The following is a 20,590-nucleotide window of genomic DNA, read 5'->3' on the forward strand; positions in this document are numbered from 1 at the left end:
ATATATCTCCTATTAATGCTCATTTTTTTTAGGATCTTAAATCAAGGCAAAAAAAAATTTAAAATAAAAGAAAGGATAAACCACGAGATTTCCTAGAAGAGTAGTTTGAGTACAATTTTGTTATTGCTAGCACACTGTTACCATATACTTTAGTTTAGAAGCTGCTCTCATTTAGCAACCTCTCTTTTACCATGCAAGCAGCAGGGGAAAGTAATTAAATTTAATAGAAGCTACCCTCATTTTGAAGCCACTTCTATTTAAAACCACAGGGGGAGGTAATTAAATTTAATGGAAACAGTAGCTTCTACACAAAGATACATGGTACTTCTGTATAGATGATTATGATGTCACAAAAAGAGGAATAATATATTACTAGTACAGAGAAATTACCAGATGGAGCAAGTGAGCCTATTTTGTTGCTAATGTCTTTACTAATAAAAAAAAAGGGGGGGAAATAAAACTGAGTACACAATAGAGAATTTATATCTATTAAATGCAATCAGACATCCTCAGAAAGTTAAACTTATTGATAATAGTAGTGGATTAAAAATGAAGTGTAGAGTATATTGTGGAAAAGGTCAATGCAGAAATTATGAATGAACTTCTATTTTTCAATATAGTCTTTATCCTCTGTCTAAAACTACCACAGTTATAAATTGAACACATCATTTTTGTGTATGCCTATTTTAATAATTTTGAATATATTAAGCATGCACACCAATATTTATTTAGAAAGCTAGTTATTCTCTGCATTTTTGTATCTATTCTCAGTTTAAAGTGAACACATAGACGTGTAGGAAGACGAAAAGAATGAAAGAATTGAAGGCCAAAAGAATTGCAGAGAGACAATATGAATGAAAATAGATGTGAGAGGGAACTATAATGAACAGGGAAAGAACATGTTATTAGTATAGAAAATTTGTCATTAAGAAAAAACAAATTGAATTATGGGAGAAATGTGTGTGGAGAGATTATTAAATTCTGCCAAATTTTGTAATAATTGCCATTTTGAAAAATACTAGGATATTTTGCTTTTTAAAAAGTAGAGATGAACTAATGAGAAAAACAAGTATTACTCAGTTGGAGTAACCTCTGTAGCACCATGCTATGAGATAAAGCAGTACTAGTCTAGATAATTTCAATCAGCATTTAATTATATGGCTGTGTAATGTACTTTTTTGCATAGTTTGCATATATTGCACACATATACAGACATATTATTGGTAATGTTTACATTCACTCAACAGAATTGAATAATTTAGTAACCAAAAACATTTAACAATTTAGTATACTGTGGGCCTGGCACTTTTTTTTTTTCCTGCCTTTAGAAAATTCAGCAGGAGCTCATTCTTTTACATGTGAGATTATGGAAACATAAACAAAAAATTATAATGCCGTGTGACTAATAGAGTAAGAGGAAAATGCATGAAGGGGCAAAAATTAATTGCTCTCTCATCTATGATCAATTTTTGCCTTACATGAAGGGTGTCTGGATCAGAGAAGACCATAGAGAGGATGAGAAATTTGATCTAGGCCTTGAAAGATGGCCAGTGTTGCAGGTAGAGGGAACAGTTTGGGGCAAAGGCATGGAGGTATGTAGGTGCACGGAGGATTCCAGGAACAGTAAGTGCTCTGATATAGAGCACAATTTTTAAAGCTTTTTTGAATATAAGTTTTCCCACAAAACTGACATAGGCAAAGTTTTATAGGCAATAATATCTCTCCTTATATGCCAAGAATCCCTGGGTGGAAATGGAGCAATAGGAGGTTTTCAAGGATAATGAGAGCAATCAGAATCTCAGAGTGTGAGAGGGGACAGTGGGAGACAGGTATGAATAGTTTGCCAAAAACCTCAGTTAGCACAGGGGCTGGTCTCAGGAGCCTTGTTGGAAATGTGTTTTGTTGCCATATTCTAGAGGCCAGTTTCCTAACATGTAGTTTGCCATGATAAAGAATTTAAATTGTTTCAGGGAATCATTGTGGTTTTTAAGAAAGGGATGAGAAGATTAGATATAAGAACTATGAAGATAATTTTATAGCTCCGTAGAATTCTAGTAGGGGAAGAAGATACAATGTAGGGATGGATAAAGCCAGTCATTTATTTAATAAACATTTATTGAGTTTCTGTAATATATCAGATAATGGGGTTACAGATATAAATGAGATACAGTCCCTGCTCTCAAGGAGCTGACAGTCTAGTGGAGGAGACAGGTACAAAAATCAAATGCTTGATGTGAAGACTCAGACCCCCAGTACTAATTTGTTGCCCTGGGCCCAAAACTCCACCCTAGCTTTCTGTAGATCCAAGGTCAGGGAATAGCTTGGCTATGGAAGAGTCCTCTTCTCTCACTACTTAGTCTCTGTGGCAGCCCTCGGGTGCTTCCAGTCACCCACAGTGGTGCTCTACTCCTGAGTATGTCTAGTCTGAACAAGCTGGAGTGGAACTGGACTGAATCTGAAGGCTGACCTTTCATGGCTACTCTTTCGGGGTCCTTTCTCCAAGTTGAGTATACATTCTTGTTGATTAAGGCTCTCTTATTTGGATGAACTTAGAACAAAAAAGAGAGGATTCTGCCCTTGTTCAGTTCTCTGCCACCTCATCCAGTCCCTCTTCCTGGCCCTTCTTTGCCATGAATCATTTCAGACGCCTCCCGCTCTTCCCCTAATCCCCCAGTCCTCTAGCTGGCTATATGAAAAGACAAGGAGCTACAGCTTACACTGGAGTGTGCTGGCTAAATAAAGCAGGTGTTTGACTAGGTTTTAGTCCATAATCAAGATGGGAAAAAATAATTTAAAAATTTTCACAGCAGAGCGTGGAGGGAATGAGAGAGCTAGAGAGATCAGTGACCCCACTAAGATAAAGGTAGGGGGGTGTCAAGGTCAACAGAGGGGAGAGAAATTTGAGAAATTTAGAAATTTTAGAACATAAACCTGATGTGACTTTGTGACTTAATAATCTCAATAAATTATAAATCTTATTTAACCTGTGTGTTTAAAAGCTTTTAAAGTTTTCTTCTGCTTTTGGAATAAAATCGAATTTATTCGTGTGTCCTAGTAGATAGTAAATCCTATGAGGGCAGGAGGGTTGCTATTTTGCTTCTCCTTTGTATTCTTACCCTTACCATATGTTGTATCATTGGAATTAACCTCTGGTCATTCGTAAAAGGTAAAGAAATTCATAGACTCAGCCTGAAATGAGGAGAGCAAGGAAGTTTTATTCAAGGAGAAAGATGCTGGCATAGAAGTTGCAGGGGCAGACAACTGCCCCTTACTTTAGGTTAGCTTTTTCTTATATTGGGAATGGTAGGTAAATTTCCTTACATTAGGAGATGTGACGTATAGACTGAGGTCATTTGATTGACATGTTGGTTATATAACTAGTTTCTTTCTGTGCATGCTCTTAGCCAGAATGCATACAGAAAACCCATTTGGGTAGTGGGAGAAGCCTTAATATTTCTTTTTATTTTAATTGTATTGTAACGAGACTAGAGTTCAAGTAACAGACAAGATTTCAACAGTTTGCGCAGGTGTCAAAACCAGATTACTCCAGTTAGGGTCTTATCTCCTCTTATTAGGAGAGTTTGGACATCTTTGATTTATTTCTAGGGGATGAGCCGGTGGTTCCTGGGGAGGAGTTGCAGGCCTGGGCAGTCCCCCTTCAGGGTCACATTTATTAACCCATTTTTGCCTCATCACATACTATTAGCATATAGTAGGTGCTTAGTAATTATTTGTTGGATTATTGATAAAGATAAAGGTAAGAAGGAGACTTATCAAACGCAAGTCAAATGTTTTTATTTTGAGTATTTGGATATGCATTCATTGAGAGAGGGAAAGAGAAAAATGAAGAGAATTAAGGAAAAAGATTTTGGTTTTCAAATTAATTTGAGAAAGCTATAGTAAACTCACGTACAAATTTGCAGTAGGCAGAAGGAAAATAATTTACTACAGTTCAGCAAAAAGACCAGGGGTTAATGTGCCCATTTGGTACTTGTTAGCATTTTAATACTTGTAGCCATCGGAAGGCATATCATTTCTAAGAATAATGCATCGAATCAGAAAGGAGAGTATAACCAGATGCCTAAGAAAATATTGGGCTTAGAAAAATATGCATCAGAAGGAAATGTATTTTGGGATTAAAAAAAATTTAAATATCCTTCTCCAATAGAGTCAGTGGGGACTGTAATATGGTGTGTCCAAGAAGAAAAGGGTGGGTGTCATTCTTGCCCAGTGTTCTGTGGCTCATGCAGACATTTAGAGCAGTGTTGCTCAGTAGAACTTCCTGCTATGATAGAGATGTTCTATATCTGTGTCCTTCAGTATAGTAGCTATTGGGCACATGTGGTTACTGAGCATTTGAATTGTGACTAGTGTAGGTAAAGAACCAAATGGTTAAATTTATTGAATTTTCTCTAATTTAAATGTAAATAGTTTCATGTGGTTAGTGACTGTGATTTGGGCAGCATTGTGTTGCCCCAGAGGGATGTTTTTCTATTGCTATAGAGACATTCATCTGCCTCCTACTGATGGAATTCTCAGCAGTGGTGACGGTAAGCCTAAACCACATTCACACACATCACACATATACGTACATTACACACACTTTCACTTCCTCAGACAACAAAGAGTAAAAGGTGGATTCATAACATAGTAATGGATGTGAAAACCGAAATTAACAAGTATGACTTGATATGGATGAGACAAAGTGACTGTTACTCTCCAAAGGCACAATGTATATCTAGAAAGCCCAAGAGAGTTAACAATAAAGACACCCTCAGAATTAATAAGATAATTTAGTAATGTGGTCAGATTTAAGATAAAGATGGAAATTCATGAGCTTTTCTATATATTACCTACAACCAGTTTGTGGTTGTTAGTCCTATGAACATCTTACGAAGTTAGTATATTATAAAGTACCCCAAGTCTTCTAGGACATGCTAAATCAGTCACTAAATGGTGTAAGAGGCAGTTATTTTGATTTTTGGAAAAAAAATGCTTCATAGTCTCACCTCCTACATGCTAAAGGAAATTTCATGTATATGAAAGAACTAAAGGAAACAAATGAAACAGCCAAAGTCCAGTAGGTTATGGAAATGACTGTCTTTTTGAGGTTTGGATGGGGAAAAACATAAGCCAAAAGTAGTCGAAGAAATAGCTAAGTTTTGCTTCTCTTTGTATGAAAAAAAATCACAAAATTAAATGACAACATCAATGTTTTGTGTTCCCATGTGTATAACAGATTCAAACAGATTAGGAGCTCAGTGGATAATTGGCAAAGTATGATTAAGAAACCCTTGACACTATTCAAATCTAATGACAAAAAATTATATGTATATTATATATATAATATATATGTATTATATAATGTATATAATACATAATACTTAAAATACTAATTTTTTGGTTATTGACATTACTACAATTCAGTGGCAAGGGGATTTTTGAGACCTAGTGATGGAATGGTAAGAGAGCCATACTTGCATTCTTGGAGCTCAAGAGGAGTGTAAATGATTGCTGTCTTTAAAGAAAGGTGGTACCAATAAGTACTAAGAGCCTTAAAATAAACTTACCCTCTTCATAATAATTTAACTTCATGAAATATATTATACAGAAGACATGGAAATTATGGACAATCTGAATCTGTTCCTTAAACTATAGAATATGATGGTAAACAAATTGAATAGAACCTAATTGTCTACCATTAAGGAAAAAAGGAGGGAAATGAAGATTTTATATATGTAAATTGTGGCATAATTAATTCAATCTGGATATTAAAACTACCTTTAATATGATGTGTTTACTGATTTAAGAATCCCCATGTTATAATGTTCAGTGAAAAATACCAGGAAACTGAATTGTATGTAGAACATAATCTCCACCAAATATAAAGAATCCAGAGAAAAAAGGTAGAAATGAAGTATAACAAAATAGTTATTATATCTGGTTGATGGGCTTACAGATACTTTTTTCAGGCTTACAATTTTCTTTTTCTTTTTTTTAAAACCTTTTATTTGTTTATTTATTTATTTATTGGGGTGACAATTGTTAATGAAATTACATAATTTCAGGTGTACAATTCTGCATTACATCATCTATAAATCCCATTGTGTGTTCACCACCCAGAGTCAGTTCTCCTTCCATCACCATATATTTAATACCCCTTACCCTCATCTCCCACTCCCCAACCCCCTTTCCCTCTGGTAACCACTAAACTATTGTCTGTGTCTATGAGTTTTTGTTTCTGATTTGTTTGTATTGTTCTTTTGTTGTTTTGGGTTTGTATACCACATATCAGGGAAATCATAGAGTTCTCTGCTTTTTCTGTCTGACTTATTTCGCTTAGCATTACACTCTCAAGATCCATCCATGTTGTCACAAATGTTCCTATATCATCTTTCCTTAACGCCGAATAGTATTCCATTGTGTATATAATACCACAACTTCTTTATCCATTCATCTATCGAAGGACATTTTGGTTGTTTCCATGTCTTGGCCACTGCAAACAAAGCTGCAATGAACATTGGAGCACACATGTCTTTATGTATAAATGATTTCAAATTTTTTTGGTAGATACCCAGGAGAGGGATTGCTGGGTCATATGGTAATTCTATTTGTAATTTCTTGAGGAACCTCCACACTGCCTTCCATAGCGGCTGCACCAGTCTGCATTCCGACCAACAGTGTATGAGGGTTCCTTTTTCTCCATAGCCTCTCCAACACTTGTTACTATTTGTCTTGTTTATGATAGCCATTCTAACTGGGGTGAGGTGATATCTCATTGTGGTTTTTATTTGCATTTCTTTGATGATTAGTGATGTTGAGCATTTTTTCATATGTCTATTTGCCATTTGTATATCCTCTTTGGAGAAATGTCTCTTCAGGTCCTCTGCACATTTTTTAAGTGGGTTGTTTGTTTTTTTGTTGTTGAGATTCATGAGTTCCTTGTATATTTTGGATATTAGACCCTTATCAGAGGAACTGTTTGCAAGGCTTACAATTTTCTGTTCTCCCAAATTTTCTATCCTGGGAGCATATTATAGATGATTAGAAAAATAATCAAGTAAGAAATGGAAAAAATGGAAAGAAAAATATGATATGAATAGTAGGATAGATAGTACAAACCAGATTTGAGATCCAACTGCGATTTTAGCTAATTAATCTTTTGTTCAATCTTAATTTATTTTGTAATATAGGACATATGAAGAATGAGGATAATATAGGAGAAAATGCTTTGTAATTTATGAAACATTGAGAAAATGAAAATACAAAGTTTTAAAGTATTTGTATACATAATGTTTATTTAATAGTGTGTAATGCTTATTTTAAAGAATTTACATATGTCATATATAGTGAAATTGACTAAAAAAGTTCAGTGTAGTCTTAGAATGTAGAAAAACATAAGGAATAGTTCTTGTGTAACTTATAGAGAGTTTATTGTAGTTCCACAGCTGTGTGGATTTATGAAAATTATGACATAAGAAAAATTTCAGGAAAGAAAAGAATGCATAATCTCTAGCTTAAATCTCTGATGACAGTATAATAACAGTGAATTTAGAGGTAAAATTCTCAACTTCTTTTCATCACGTTGTCTTATCTCTGCCAACTCCTCACTGTTATCATGCCAAAGTGATTTGATTTCTATATAATCATATTTTGCACTTGTCTTAGTCCTTGTAATAAATTCTAAACATCAATGGGAAAAGTTGGACTGTTTTTAACATTATATCTCTCCTATTTTCAGTTCTAGAGGCAGTACTGGGCCATGTGTAGTAGATATATGAAAGTGGAAGGTATTTGAACTGAATAACTTTGGAAAAGGGAGTTTCAAATTTTGAAAAATAAAGGTGCATATAGTATATAGTTAATTAAGAAAAAATTAAAAATGCTATGCAAAGCATTTTGACAATAACAATACACAAAAATACAGATATGTGGTATAAATTCTCTATGGCAAGAATATAAATTACATTTTTTGAATACAAAAATTGCCAATTGGGGATTAGTATTTTACTTGCAGAACCAATCCTATTCAATGGGAGCTCTTATATTTAGATTATTATTATACAGGTGAACTATCAGAATGTTTCTGATATCTAATCTTCCATTTTGCTTGGCGTTGTCACGTGTTAGGATTTCCGTCACTAGATGGTGATGTTGAGTTGCACAGTTTGTGTTCCTGGCTTTTTTTCTGGTGTGTGTAATAGCAATTGTAGGTATGCCATAAACTCAGCCATTCATAGAGTTAAAAATTAAAGTATAACTATGTAAACTTGGAAAATAGTTTCAAGAGATACAACACATACTAAATATTAAGTCGATAGTTTAAAATTGCTGTAATGTGCTTGTTTCTTTACGTTAGACTCAAAGATTTGAGAGGTGAAAAGAATGTAAACAGTAATCTTACTTTTCTTTTTAAGCAATCTTACTTTTCATTGAAAGACTGAGGTCTGAAGTGATATTCAAAGACATTTAAAGGATGTCTTTTTTCAGTTTTTCTTTTCTAGATGTATTAGTCTAAAAATTATATCTTTAGTTTTACTCCTATGTTAATATCCATTGATACTGGGGCCATTTACAATCTGACCTAAGGGTATGTTACTCCTGGTATATAGATATTGTTTTAGCTGTTATTTTTTAGTTATATTAATCTTGCATCCCTTTAAAGCATAGTGGGTAAACTTAAGGACACATACTTCTTAAATCGATACTTCTGCATGAACTGGAGTAAAAGACTGTCTCTATGAGTAATTTTGTTCATCTGAGTAAGACTTGAAGATAAGAATATTGTCATTATCTGATTTAATCTTCTTCTTGTAGATAAGTTTGTACGTATGTACATATATCATCTGTGTGTAAATGTGTGTTTCTGTATATGTATATGTATTTGTATATGTGCACTATCTGTCTCTATCTAAATCTCCCCCTTCTAGTCAAGAAAATCTTACATATGACAGCATTTAGAATTTGGGGATCCCTTTGCTTTTCAAAATATCCATTATGGTCACAAAGATTTATATACAGGAGGTTCAATGAAACTGTTTTATAATAGTAAAAAAAGGTGCAGGAGAGAGGAAGGCCAGCTATTAGGTTGGTGCAAAAGTAATTGTGGTTTAAAAGATTAAAAATAATGGCAAAAATTGCAATTACTTTTGCACTAACCTAACAAATATTTATGACTAGTGAATTAAATAAGTAGTCTAGAAAACAAATGTAAGGCTGTGAGAAAACTTCAGGTAATGTTGAAGAAAAATGTAAAATGAATAAAACAAGAAAGTATTAAAAAAATACTTCAAGTGAAATCAGCAGGTTGTTTAATAATGATTATAGATGATTTAACATTTGCAACATATTTTTAGATTTCAAACACAATCATAAATTACTTACATAATCATAAATGCCTCTGTGTGTCTGTATTTGTTTTTTAATCATATGAGAAGTTCGACCTGTAAAATTGGATTCAGAACAAATGTGTTAGCTTTCTATTTTAATCATAATTCTTGATCTTATCATAATCATATTTCTCCAAGTTTTCTTTCACTCAATGAATCAATAGGACTCTCGAAAGCACAATGCCTCCAAAACATCAGATACAAGACCATCGTCTTTTCGTCTATTCAGAGGAGAACATCTTGTTTTTATCATTTCTGTTATAGGAAGGCTCGTATTCCTCCTCCATGTCCATAGTGGGTTCCTGGATTTGGTTTATTTTACCTAACACATGGATAGGGCAACACATGGATAGGCTGAATATATTTGGATTTTGTGAAATCTAAAGACAGAAGCACACCATCACTTTTTCTTGATAATGATGCATCTACTCTAATAAACATCATTAGAATGCAGCTTAGAAAATACAGGTTAGACATTTGGAAAATGATTAATTACATAAAAATATTTGTAACTAATTGTATTTGATTATGTATTTTATGTAATCAACTCTATGTAATTTGTATAATATGAATATATGTGTATATGTATACACACACTTTATGCATATATGTATGCAAATGTACACATGCACACTGATGTATACAAAGTCAGACAATTAAGTTCACAAACTCATCCTAAAAAAAGTGCTACATACCTCATTGTTGAGTATCACTGCAGTCACCTTCAGAGTACTGCCCTTCGGAAGCTATGCACCAACACCAGTGCCTAGTCCACCCTTCAAAGCAATTTTGGAACTCTTTTTCTGGAATGGCCATCAGAGTCGTCATATTACCCTTGATGTCCTGAATGTCATCAAAATGTCTTCCTTTCAATATTTCCTTTATCTTCGGGTAAAGAAAGAAGACATTGGAGGTCAGATTAGGTGAGGAGGGAGAGTGTCCCAATACAGTTATTTTTTTAATGGCTAAAAACTCTCTCACAGACAGTGCCATGTGAGCTGGTGCATTGTCGTGATGCAAGAGCCATGAATCATGGTTGGTGAAACGTTCAGGTCATTTTCATTTAACTTTTTGCAGCCTTTTCAGCACTTCCAAAGAGTAAATTTGGTTAACTGTTTGTCCAGTTGGTACAAAATCATAATGAATAATCCCTCTGTTATGAAACAAAGTTAGCAACATCATTGCAACAAGTTTGCGAACTTAATTGTCACACCTCTTACATTTGGTATTATCTATTTACCACATAAGTTTGGAATGTTATTTTCATTCACTCCACGGGTGAGTGAAAGAAAGATTTGCCCTTCAGTTTCAGATGGACCAAATATAATTTAATTTTTTCATTATTTATGGGGAATATAAGAAAACTTCTATATTAATTCTCAGCTAATGTTTAATAAAACCAAATATCTGCTTAGCATTAATACTTCTGGATTATTTATGGATTTGGTAATAATTGGCATATATGAATTGGACTATGTTTATTTCCAGTAGTTTTCTCTAGTTTGAACTTTAATTGAAGTTGAATGTTAGAAATATTGATTACATGCTTATCAATTATAAGCGTTGTGAAACAATAGCGCAAACGAAATCAGTCGTAGGTTAATTTAACTATGTTTGTAAAATGCATTATTATATTCATTAATTGAAGCATTGACTTATTCAGCCTGGCACCTAGTATGCACCAGACAATGTTTATTTAAAAGCAGTGTTTCTAAATTCAGTGGTACTCATTTTGTTAACTGTAGGAAATATGCTTTTGAATAAAGAAAAGTTTTATTGTAGAAATGGATTTTGGAATAGGCCTCAAAATAGGGTGACTTTTGTCTAATAGATATTTTAATCTAGTCTTGGGGTTTTATTGGTATAGGTAGAATGAATGGGGAATACTGTGCACATAAATTACAAATTCAGCTCTACCACATACAGTGTTACCCCAAAAATAAGATCTAACCGGAACATAAGCCCTAGAATGATTTTTCAGGATGACATTCCCTGAACATAAGCCCTAATGCGTCTTTTGAAGCAAAACTTAATGTAAGACCCAGTCTTATTTTCGGGGAAACATGGTACTCACTAATGTCAGGAAGGTTTCTTAACGTTCATGTGAATCAGTTTCCTCATTTATAAGATGGATGAATAATGGTACCTACTTCAATTGGAGGTTATTATGAGGATTATGTTTTAAAAATGTGTAACATGCTTAGAATAATTTATAGCATATAAAAAGTGCTATAATAATACATCTTTAACTTTTGTTAATAAATAAAGTAGTTCTGAATCTATCTTGCATGATGGAAAAATTGTCTGTCGATTGTGGGAAAGCTAGGGAAGGCATGTTATGGACACTGCTGTTAAAATATGCATATGTATTGATATGAAATATGTAAAAAAACAATAAATAAAACAAGTATTTGCAGAAATAATCAAATTAATATTGTAACTGCCTTTTTATGACAACTTGATATATTTAGAATAGTAAAACTAAAGAAAACACATTGTTGGCATATAGGATGTTTCTATTTAAAACAACAGCATAAATAAATAGCATTTAACTAAGGTAAAAAAATGCATTTTTTCCCTTAATAGCAAAAGATTGTGTATTAAAGACTAGAAGGGAAGCTTTTGCTTACTATCAAGGAAAAATGCAGAGCTAGGTCTTACTCTACAATAGTTATCATTTTAGATACAGACTTTGAGTGAGCAGCTAATAGCTAAAATTATTTAGGGGATAAAAATTGGTACTGTGAGGATTAGCTTTAATTTTAAGTATCCATAATTGAAGTGCCACATTATGATTTTAATGTTATGATAATTTTGTTAACAAGATATATATATATATACTATATTTTATATACTACATATATACTATCTATATATACTATATAGTATATATATATATATACACACTATACTATACTGTATATATACTATCATATTTTAATGTAGTTCCAAAGCTTAAGTAAACCATAAAGTAAATTGCTTTTTGAATCAGGCATTTACAAGTGGAAAATTAGTGGTTTGCATGTTTCGAATACGTGTTTTGTAGCTAAATTTGGCATTTTCTACAACTTAAGAAGAATAATAGAATATGTTTATAGACAATGCATTATTATTTATGAGCAATTGGCATTTTTTGTTATTGCTCATTCTAATTAATTTAGGTTCATTCCACATATACTATAATAGGTGATTGTATGTTGGTTTTTTTGTTTTTGTTTTTTCTGTAATAGTCTTCTCTTCTGGAAGTATGCATTGCAGTTTAGTTATGATATTCCTCATTTCTCATATATTAGCAAATTACATTCAACAGAAAATCAGTACCTTATCTAGTATTTATACAGGTGATTATGATGTATACTGAATTCCATCCACTGAGAGTGCTTATTTTACTTTTGGGAAAAAGTGTCCCCATTCTGACACTTGGTGAAGATAGCTAGTAGGTCCCATTTATTTATTTTAGCTTTTACTTCTCCTGCCTTTGAGGTCAAATTCATAAAATCCTATTTGAACCCAAGGTCCATAAGTTTAGTACCTATGTTTTCTTCTATGCAGTTTATTGTTTCAGGTCTTATGTTTTGGTCTTTGATCCACTTTGAGTTAATTTTGGTACACGGTGACAGATAGCAGTCTAGTTTCATTCTTTTGCATGTAGCTTTCCAATTCTCCCAGCAACTTTTATTGATGATACCAAACTAAAAAGATTCTGCACAGCAAAAGAAACCATCGACAAAATAAAGAGGCAACTAATCTAATGGGAGAAGATATTTGCAAATAATGCCTCTTATAAGGGGCTAATATCCAAAATATGTAAAGAACGCATGCAGCTCAATAACAAACAAAATAAACAACCCGATTAAAAAACGGGCAGAGGACCTGAAGAGACATTTCTCCAAAGATGCTCAGCATCACTAATCATCAGAGAAATGCAAATAAAAACCACAATGAGATATCACCTCACATCTGTTAGAATAGCTATCATCAACAAGACAAGTAGTAACAAGTGTTGAAGAGGCCGTGGAGAAAAAGGAACCCTCATACACTGTTGGTGGGAATGCAGATTGGTCCAGCCACTATGGAAGGCAATGTGGAGGTTCCTCAAAAAATTACAAATAGAATTGCCGTATAACGCAGCAATCCCTCTCCTGGGTATCTACCCATACATCTGAAAACATTTATTTGTAAAGATATATATGCTCAGATGTTTACTGCAGCTTTATTTATGGTGGCCAAGACATGGAAACAACCAAAGTGTTCTTCAGGAGATGATTGGATAAAGAAGTTGTGGTATATATATGCACAATGCAATACTACTCTGCCATAAGAAAAGATGAAATAGTGCCACTTGTGAGAAAATGGATCTTGAGATTATTATGCTAAACGAAATAAGACAGAAAAAGTTGAGAGCCATATGATTTCACTGACATGTAGGCTATAAAACTGAAAGCAACAAAGGAACAAGACAAACAAATAAAAAAACAAAAACTCAGACACAGACAATAGCATCTACCACTGGCGGTGGTAGATGAGGGTAAACGGTCAAATATGTGGTGAAGGAAGGAGAACTGACTCTGAGTATTGAACACACACTGTAACATATAGATGATTTAATACAGTATTGTACAAATGAAACACGTGTGATTTTACTAAACATTTTCACCCCAATAAATTTTAATAAAAAATAGAAATATGTAAGCAGATTTTTTAAAAAAAGATAGTAAGTTAGAGTTACTTTTTTCTGAATGTGTTGCTTCGATTGACAAAGCATGGTAATGTGATAGTCTAAAGCAGAAGTAAGCAGACATCTTAAGTAAAATTAGTCCAGATAGTAAATATTTCCAGCTTTCTGAGTTATATGGTCTCTGTTGCAGTTGTTCAGTTGTGCTGATGTAATGCAAAAGCAGCGATAGAGACAATATGTGAACTAATGGGTATGGCTATGTTGGTGTTGGTGTGTTCTAATAAAATTTTATTTAAAGAAACATGTGACCAGCTAGATTTGTTTCATGGGTCATAGTTTACTCTCCTGTGGTTAAGAGAAGACTTGTTCTAAAGTACATACATGATACCTGCTATTGATTGGAAATTATTGATTGTGTGTTCTGTGGTCCATTATATTAACTCCCTTATAAAATTTTATACCCATGGGACTATCTTAAGGGATTGCCTCCATTTCCAAAATTTGATCAATCAACATTTATTTTACCAATTAGTGAATAGGAATAGTTTTCTTCTAGTCCACAAAGAAGTTTATTTTGGATTAAATGAGATGCTATATGAGATAATCTGAGCTCTTTTTTAAAAATGCTCTTGATGTTTATAGTTCAATCTTCTTAATGTCTTTCAAAGAGCCTAATAAATTTAGTTTAATTTAGTGTATTTTCTAACTTTTAGCCCCATAGTGCTCTTCCATTTTCAGGGCCATTACTTTGGCTGGTGGATAAAAGAAATAATAGTAATCATTTTATTTAGAGAACTTCCCTAACATCAACTAACAGCCAATTTTAGTGGAAATGGATATTTGTCATTGGATCACAGAGGTACTACTTTTAGTGGATATCTGTGTGGTGTTTACAAACCAATTATCTTTCCAGTATGTTCCTCTGTCTTTCTGGAGAGTGAGTAATCTTTTCTTTTCTTTTCTTTCTTTCTTTTTTTTTTTTTTTTATAGATGGGAAAGAAAAATGATCTACAATAAGGTTAAATTACTTACTGGTATTATATTTGTCATTGTCATATTTTTCCTTCATATTTCATTTCTTCCTTCATTCCCTTAGATGTTGTTTATAATTTCATATTCTGTGAGGGAATATTGCTTGAGACATTTCTCACCCAGAGGTAAGAACTGTGTTGAAATTTAAACAGTTTGGATGAAAAAGCTGTGTGGGGATTCAGATTTCTTTCTTTGTAATACTGAAACAAGATAAGCCTTTTTTTTTTCACTGTAAAGAAAAAGTACTACTTTTGACACATAATTAGAGTTAAATTATTGCACATGAATAAAATGTATTAAATAATTTAAGAAGCATTAGGTAGCCAGTTTGGGCCAGTAACTACCATTAAGTGAAGCCTGAGAATCATCCCTTGAATTGGGTCATTCCTTTAAAATGAAACTTTGTTGTTATTTGGTATTAATATTAGACGTCCTTTAATTTATATCTATTCAGAATTATAGATATAATTTGAAATTTTTAGAGAATAGATTGTTATTTCAGTAGTCCCACGAAAATATCTGCCTCTTTTTAAGGGTCATGGAAAATGTTATTTGCAATAATTACTGCATGCCTCTGATTATTAATTCTTTTATGTACTTATACATAACAAAAAATACCTTTTAAATGTAATGATAACAATTGTGTATTTTAACAAATTACCAAACAATTTATTTAGGACCATGAATAAATCTCCTTAAACTAAGTTTTATATTGTATATCCTCCTAAGTATGTAACATGGTCAATTAATTGGAATTGACTAAATCCAGATTCTTGTGTTGCTGTTATGGTGCTCAGTTTTTAAAATGCACTTTGGAAAGAAAAAAAAAGAAATCTTTGTTGTTTGAGAATATATAAATATTAAACATACACATATGCAAAACATATATATTATACACACAGGGAAATACACATTCATTGTAGCATAATTCAAATTGAATAATTTTGAATATGTTACCATATTCCAGGTTTATTTTTAGTGTTACCGAAAGTGATTGTAGTTACCATATATATTTACTAAAAACAAAAGTAGGCACACATTTTTCTGTTCTTGGTTATTCAGTTCAGTTCAGTCATGGGCCTACCAAATATTAAGCGTAATGCTGGATGCCAGAATGGAAGGGTGAGTGGCTCTGTCTCTGCTTTCAAGGCAGAGTGCCCAAGGGTGGATTTACTGGTGAAAGAGGTGGCTTTTTGAAAGTGTTTAGATGGAAGCCAGTGATGTGCACAAAATTTTGTCAGTCATTAGCATGCATTTATTAATTTTAAAATCATTAGAGAAGGTGAAAACAAAACGGTTTTGAGGAACAGTGATTATAATTTAAGAAAAGTTATATAAATTTGCAACGTGATTATGTAGTCTAATAGAATTTTAAAAATGTGTATGTATATCGGGTTGTAATTAAAAATGCTGATTGATAGTAATTTATTGAATTTTAGTATGAAGTTATATTTTATACACAAGTCTAAGATCTCATCTATGACATTTTAGAGGATTTAAGAGAGCTTTGTTATTACATTAAAATATTTATTTCTTAGAGTAATGTTTGTATTATGAACATGAATAGCATACGAGTATTATATCTAAAAGGGTGATTCTGGTATGATAAAGTCACTGAAAACACAGTGGCATTGAAAGTTTTTGGAGATAGCTACTCTTGTACATGGTTCATTCTTTCAAATATTTATTTGAGTTATTGAATACAGAAAGCACTAGTAGGCACTGGCGATGCAATTATGAGCAAATTTTCACGAGCTTTACTGTCATAGTCTAATGGGAGGGAAGGTGAGCATTTATCAAATTACCACACAAATGTATATAGAATTATGTATAACTGAGGTAATTATTCAAAGGAGATGAAGTATTGCTAAGAGGAAGTGTTACTAAATTATATGATAATTTGACAAGAAAGAGTTACGTGAGCTGAGATCTGAAGGAAGGCTAAGAGACTATAAACTAAGAGAAGAGGGCAAGACATAAATGAGAAACCATTGTGGTGCACAGTTCATTGGGGAAGGTCTCAGGAACCCTAGACCTTTTTATTATCACTAACTTACCTTGTAGTTCAACAGAACTCATCCTAGCCAAAAACTTTTTTGACACTTTTGGGGTCATTTTTGACACTTTGTCCCCCTCCCATTCTACATCACATCAGAGTATATCACAAAATATTGGTGACTGTCCTTTGAAAATATCTCCAGATTCAACACAATCCCGATCAAAATCTCAGCAAGTTATTTTGTAACTATCAATAAATTGATTTTAAAGTGTGTATGGAGAGGTAGAAGACCCAGAATAGGCAATATGATATTGAAGGAGAAAAACAAAGTCAGAGGACTGACACTATCCAATTTAAACCCATACTATAAAGAATACTGTATAATCAGGATGGTGTGGTATATTGGCCAATAGACAAGTAGATTGATAGAACAGATTAAAGAATTCCATAAATAGACCCACATAAGTATAGTCGATTGATCTTTGACAAAGAAGTGAAGGTAATACAATGGAGAAGGGATAATCTTTTCAACAAATGGTGGTGGACCAACTGGACATCCACATACAAAAAAAAAAATGAATCTAAACGCAGACCTTATGCCCATTACAAAAATTAACTCTAAAATGATCATAGACTTAAATATAAAATGCAAAACTAGAATATTGCCAGAAGATAATATAAGAAAAAACTAGTTGATCTTGAAGTAATGATGACTTTTAGGTGCAACACCAAGGCATAATCCATGAAAGAAAAATTAATAGTGGGAACTTCGTTAAAATGAAAAGCTTCTGCTCTGAGAAAGATAATGTCAAAAGCGTGTGAAGGCAAGCAGCAGTTTGGGAGAAAATATTTGCAAAATATATATCTGACAAAGGACTGTTATTCAAAATATACAATGAACTTCTAAAACTCAAAGTTAAGAAAATAATCCAATTTATAAATGTGCCAAAGATCTGAACTTACACCTAAGCAAAGAAGATACACAGAGGGAAAATAAGTATGTGAAAAGATGCTCAATATCATACATCATTAGAGCATTGCAAATTAAAATGAGATACTACTCTACACCTATTAGAATGGCAAAAATCTGAAACACTGACACTAAATGCTGGCAAGGATATGGAACAAAAGGAGCTCTCATTCATTGCTGATGAGACTGTAACATAGTACAGCCACTTTGGAAAACAGTTTGGCTATTTCTTGCAAAACTAAGCATACTCTTACTATATGACCCAGCAATCACACTTCTTGATATTTACCCAAATGAACTGAAAACTTATGTACACACAAATAGCTCCATGCAGATGTTGTAGCTTTATTCATAATTAAAAAAATTGGAAGCAACCAAGATATCCTTCAATAGATAAATAAACTGTGGTACTTCCAGACAAAGGACTATTATCTGTGCTAAAAAGAAATGAGCTATTAAACCATGCAAATATAAATAGAGGAAATATAAATGCACATTATTAAATGAAAGAATTCAAAGGAGAAGGCTACATTCTGTGTAATTCCAACTATATGGGTTTTTAAGGCAGATAAACTGTTCTATCTGATACTATAATGGTGGGTACATGTCATTTCCTATTTGTCAAAGCCCAGAGAATGTACAAAACCATGAGAGGTCCCTAATGTAAATTACGGACTTTGAGTGACAATGACGTGTCAATGTTGGTTCATTATTGTAAAAAATACAGCACTCTGGCATGGTCTGTTAACATTAAGGGCATATGTCGTGTGTGGTAGGAGGGGATGCATGAGAACTCTCTGTACTATCCACTCAATTTTTCTGTGAATCTGAAACTTCTCTAAAAGATAAAGAACATTTATAGAACTTTTTTTTTTAAATGGTGAAATTTTTTTGAATAAAAGATATCAAAAAAATATCAATTTACGTGCACTTAGTATTAAGCAGACTGACAAAAAACAAATTTGTTGGTGGAGCTCTTGTAGATTTTATTGTTATGGACTTTTAATTAATTTCCATCATGGTCATAATGTAAAACTTTAAGATTTTAATCCTTTGAAAGGTCATTTTTTTCTCAGCATATGGTTTCTTCTTGGTGGATGTTTCATGTGGATTTGACAAGAATATTTATTCTGCAATTGTTGGACGTAGCATCTTATAAATGTCAGTTGGGGGGGGTTGATAGTGTTACCTAGCTCTTTAATATCCTTACTGATTTTTATTTATTTAAATGTTTATTATTTCTGAGAGATGGTTGTTAAAATCTTTAACTATGAGTTAAGATCTGTCCAATTTCTCCTTTTGGTTCTAACAGTTTTCATTTCATGTCCTCCTGCTCCCTTTTCTGTCTGCCTTTTAGAATTTTTAGCTTTTCTTGTAAGCCTCCCACATTCCACTGGAATTCTGCATATGTCCAGCAGAAAAACAGACGTGTTTGTCCTCGTAATTTTCCAATAAAAGCACCTGTTCCCCAATGCCAACAATCACTAAAAGATTTCCTAATCTCTCTTCAATTCATCTTGAGAAGTCTCCCCCTGCAAGAACTTCAGTTTGAGTGATATTTCTTGCTCTCTCAGATCTCTGATGCCTCTAAAAATATAATGTTTGTGGTTTTTCCAGCTATTTTTGGTTTTTGCCCATGGAAGCATTGATTGGTCTCCTGTGAAGGTACCTTCTACATTCTACCTACAAGTTGAAGTCCCCCTCCATTTACCTTAACACATTTTTTAGTAAACAAAGTTATGTACTGGTTGAATAAAACCAACTGCATATCATTATAGGTTTAAAGAACAACATATCTTGGGTATATTTTTAATTTAGTTTTTGTTTTATTCATTTTAAGTAGAATATTTAATCTACTGTCTTTTTTAAAATTCTATTATTTCTGAAATAGAGGTATATAAGAAGAAGCTTTCATCTCTGCTCCTCTTCTCACTGTGCGTTCATGCGTTTGGTGGTCTCATCTATTTCTTTTGCCTTTATGTATTCAGTGTCTATGTTAGTGTCTCCTGAGTCTGTATTATCTGCAACGTCACCATCTTGAACACCAGATCAGTAGTTCTAAATGTTTGTCATTTGCATATTCTTCAGGAATTTCACATTCAAGTGCTTAAAACCAATATTTAGAATATTTACTTTACCTTCCAATGGTAAATATTCGCTTTACCTGTATTCCTGGGGTTCTGATTTTGGCCCTGTCACTAGGACTGACTATAATTTTTTTGTAAGCTTCTTTAACCTACGAGCCTTATTTTTCAAAGCATTTTTCAATTTATATTTCATTTAAATGAATCAAAATAGAGCGAGGTCATTGCTTGTTTCAACAAAATATTTTATCAAGTGTCAAATTAGTACGGGTATTTATCTTTTTTCAAAGTCAAAATAGTATATGTTCAGGTTACCACACATGTAAATGAAATAATTCTCTACTTTGATAAGAATTAGTTATTAATTGGTCAAGGTAAACAAGGGACAATTTAAGGATAACTTGGACCTGACAACTCAGTTCCATGCTCAAAATTGTA

At 32.9% G+C, this 20,590-nt stretch overlaps 1 protein-coding gene across 3 annotated transcripts in view; it reads left to right on the forward strand.

The window, feature by feature from the left end:
• DPYD (dihydropyrimidine dehydrogenase) overlaps positions 1 to 20,590 on the forward strand; it is a 696,413-nt gene that overhangs the window by 90,984 nt on the left and 584,839 nt on the right. The window lies entirely within an intron of this gene.

The sequence above is a fragment of the Rhinolophus hipposideros genome (assembly GCF_964194185.1).
Source record: "Rhinolophus hipposideros genome assembly, chromosome: 19".
NCBI lineage: Eukaryota > Metazoa > Chordata > Mammalia > Chiroptera > Rhinolophidae > Rhinolophus > Rhinolophus hipposideros.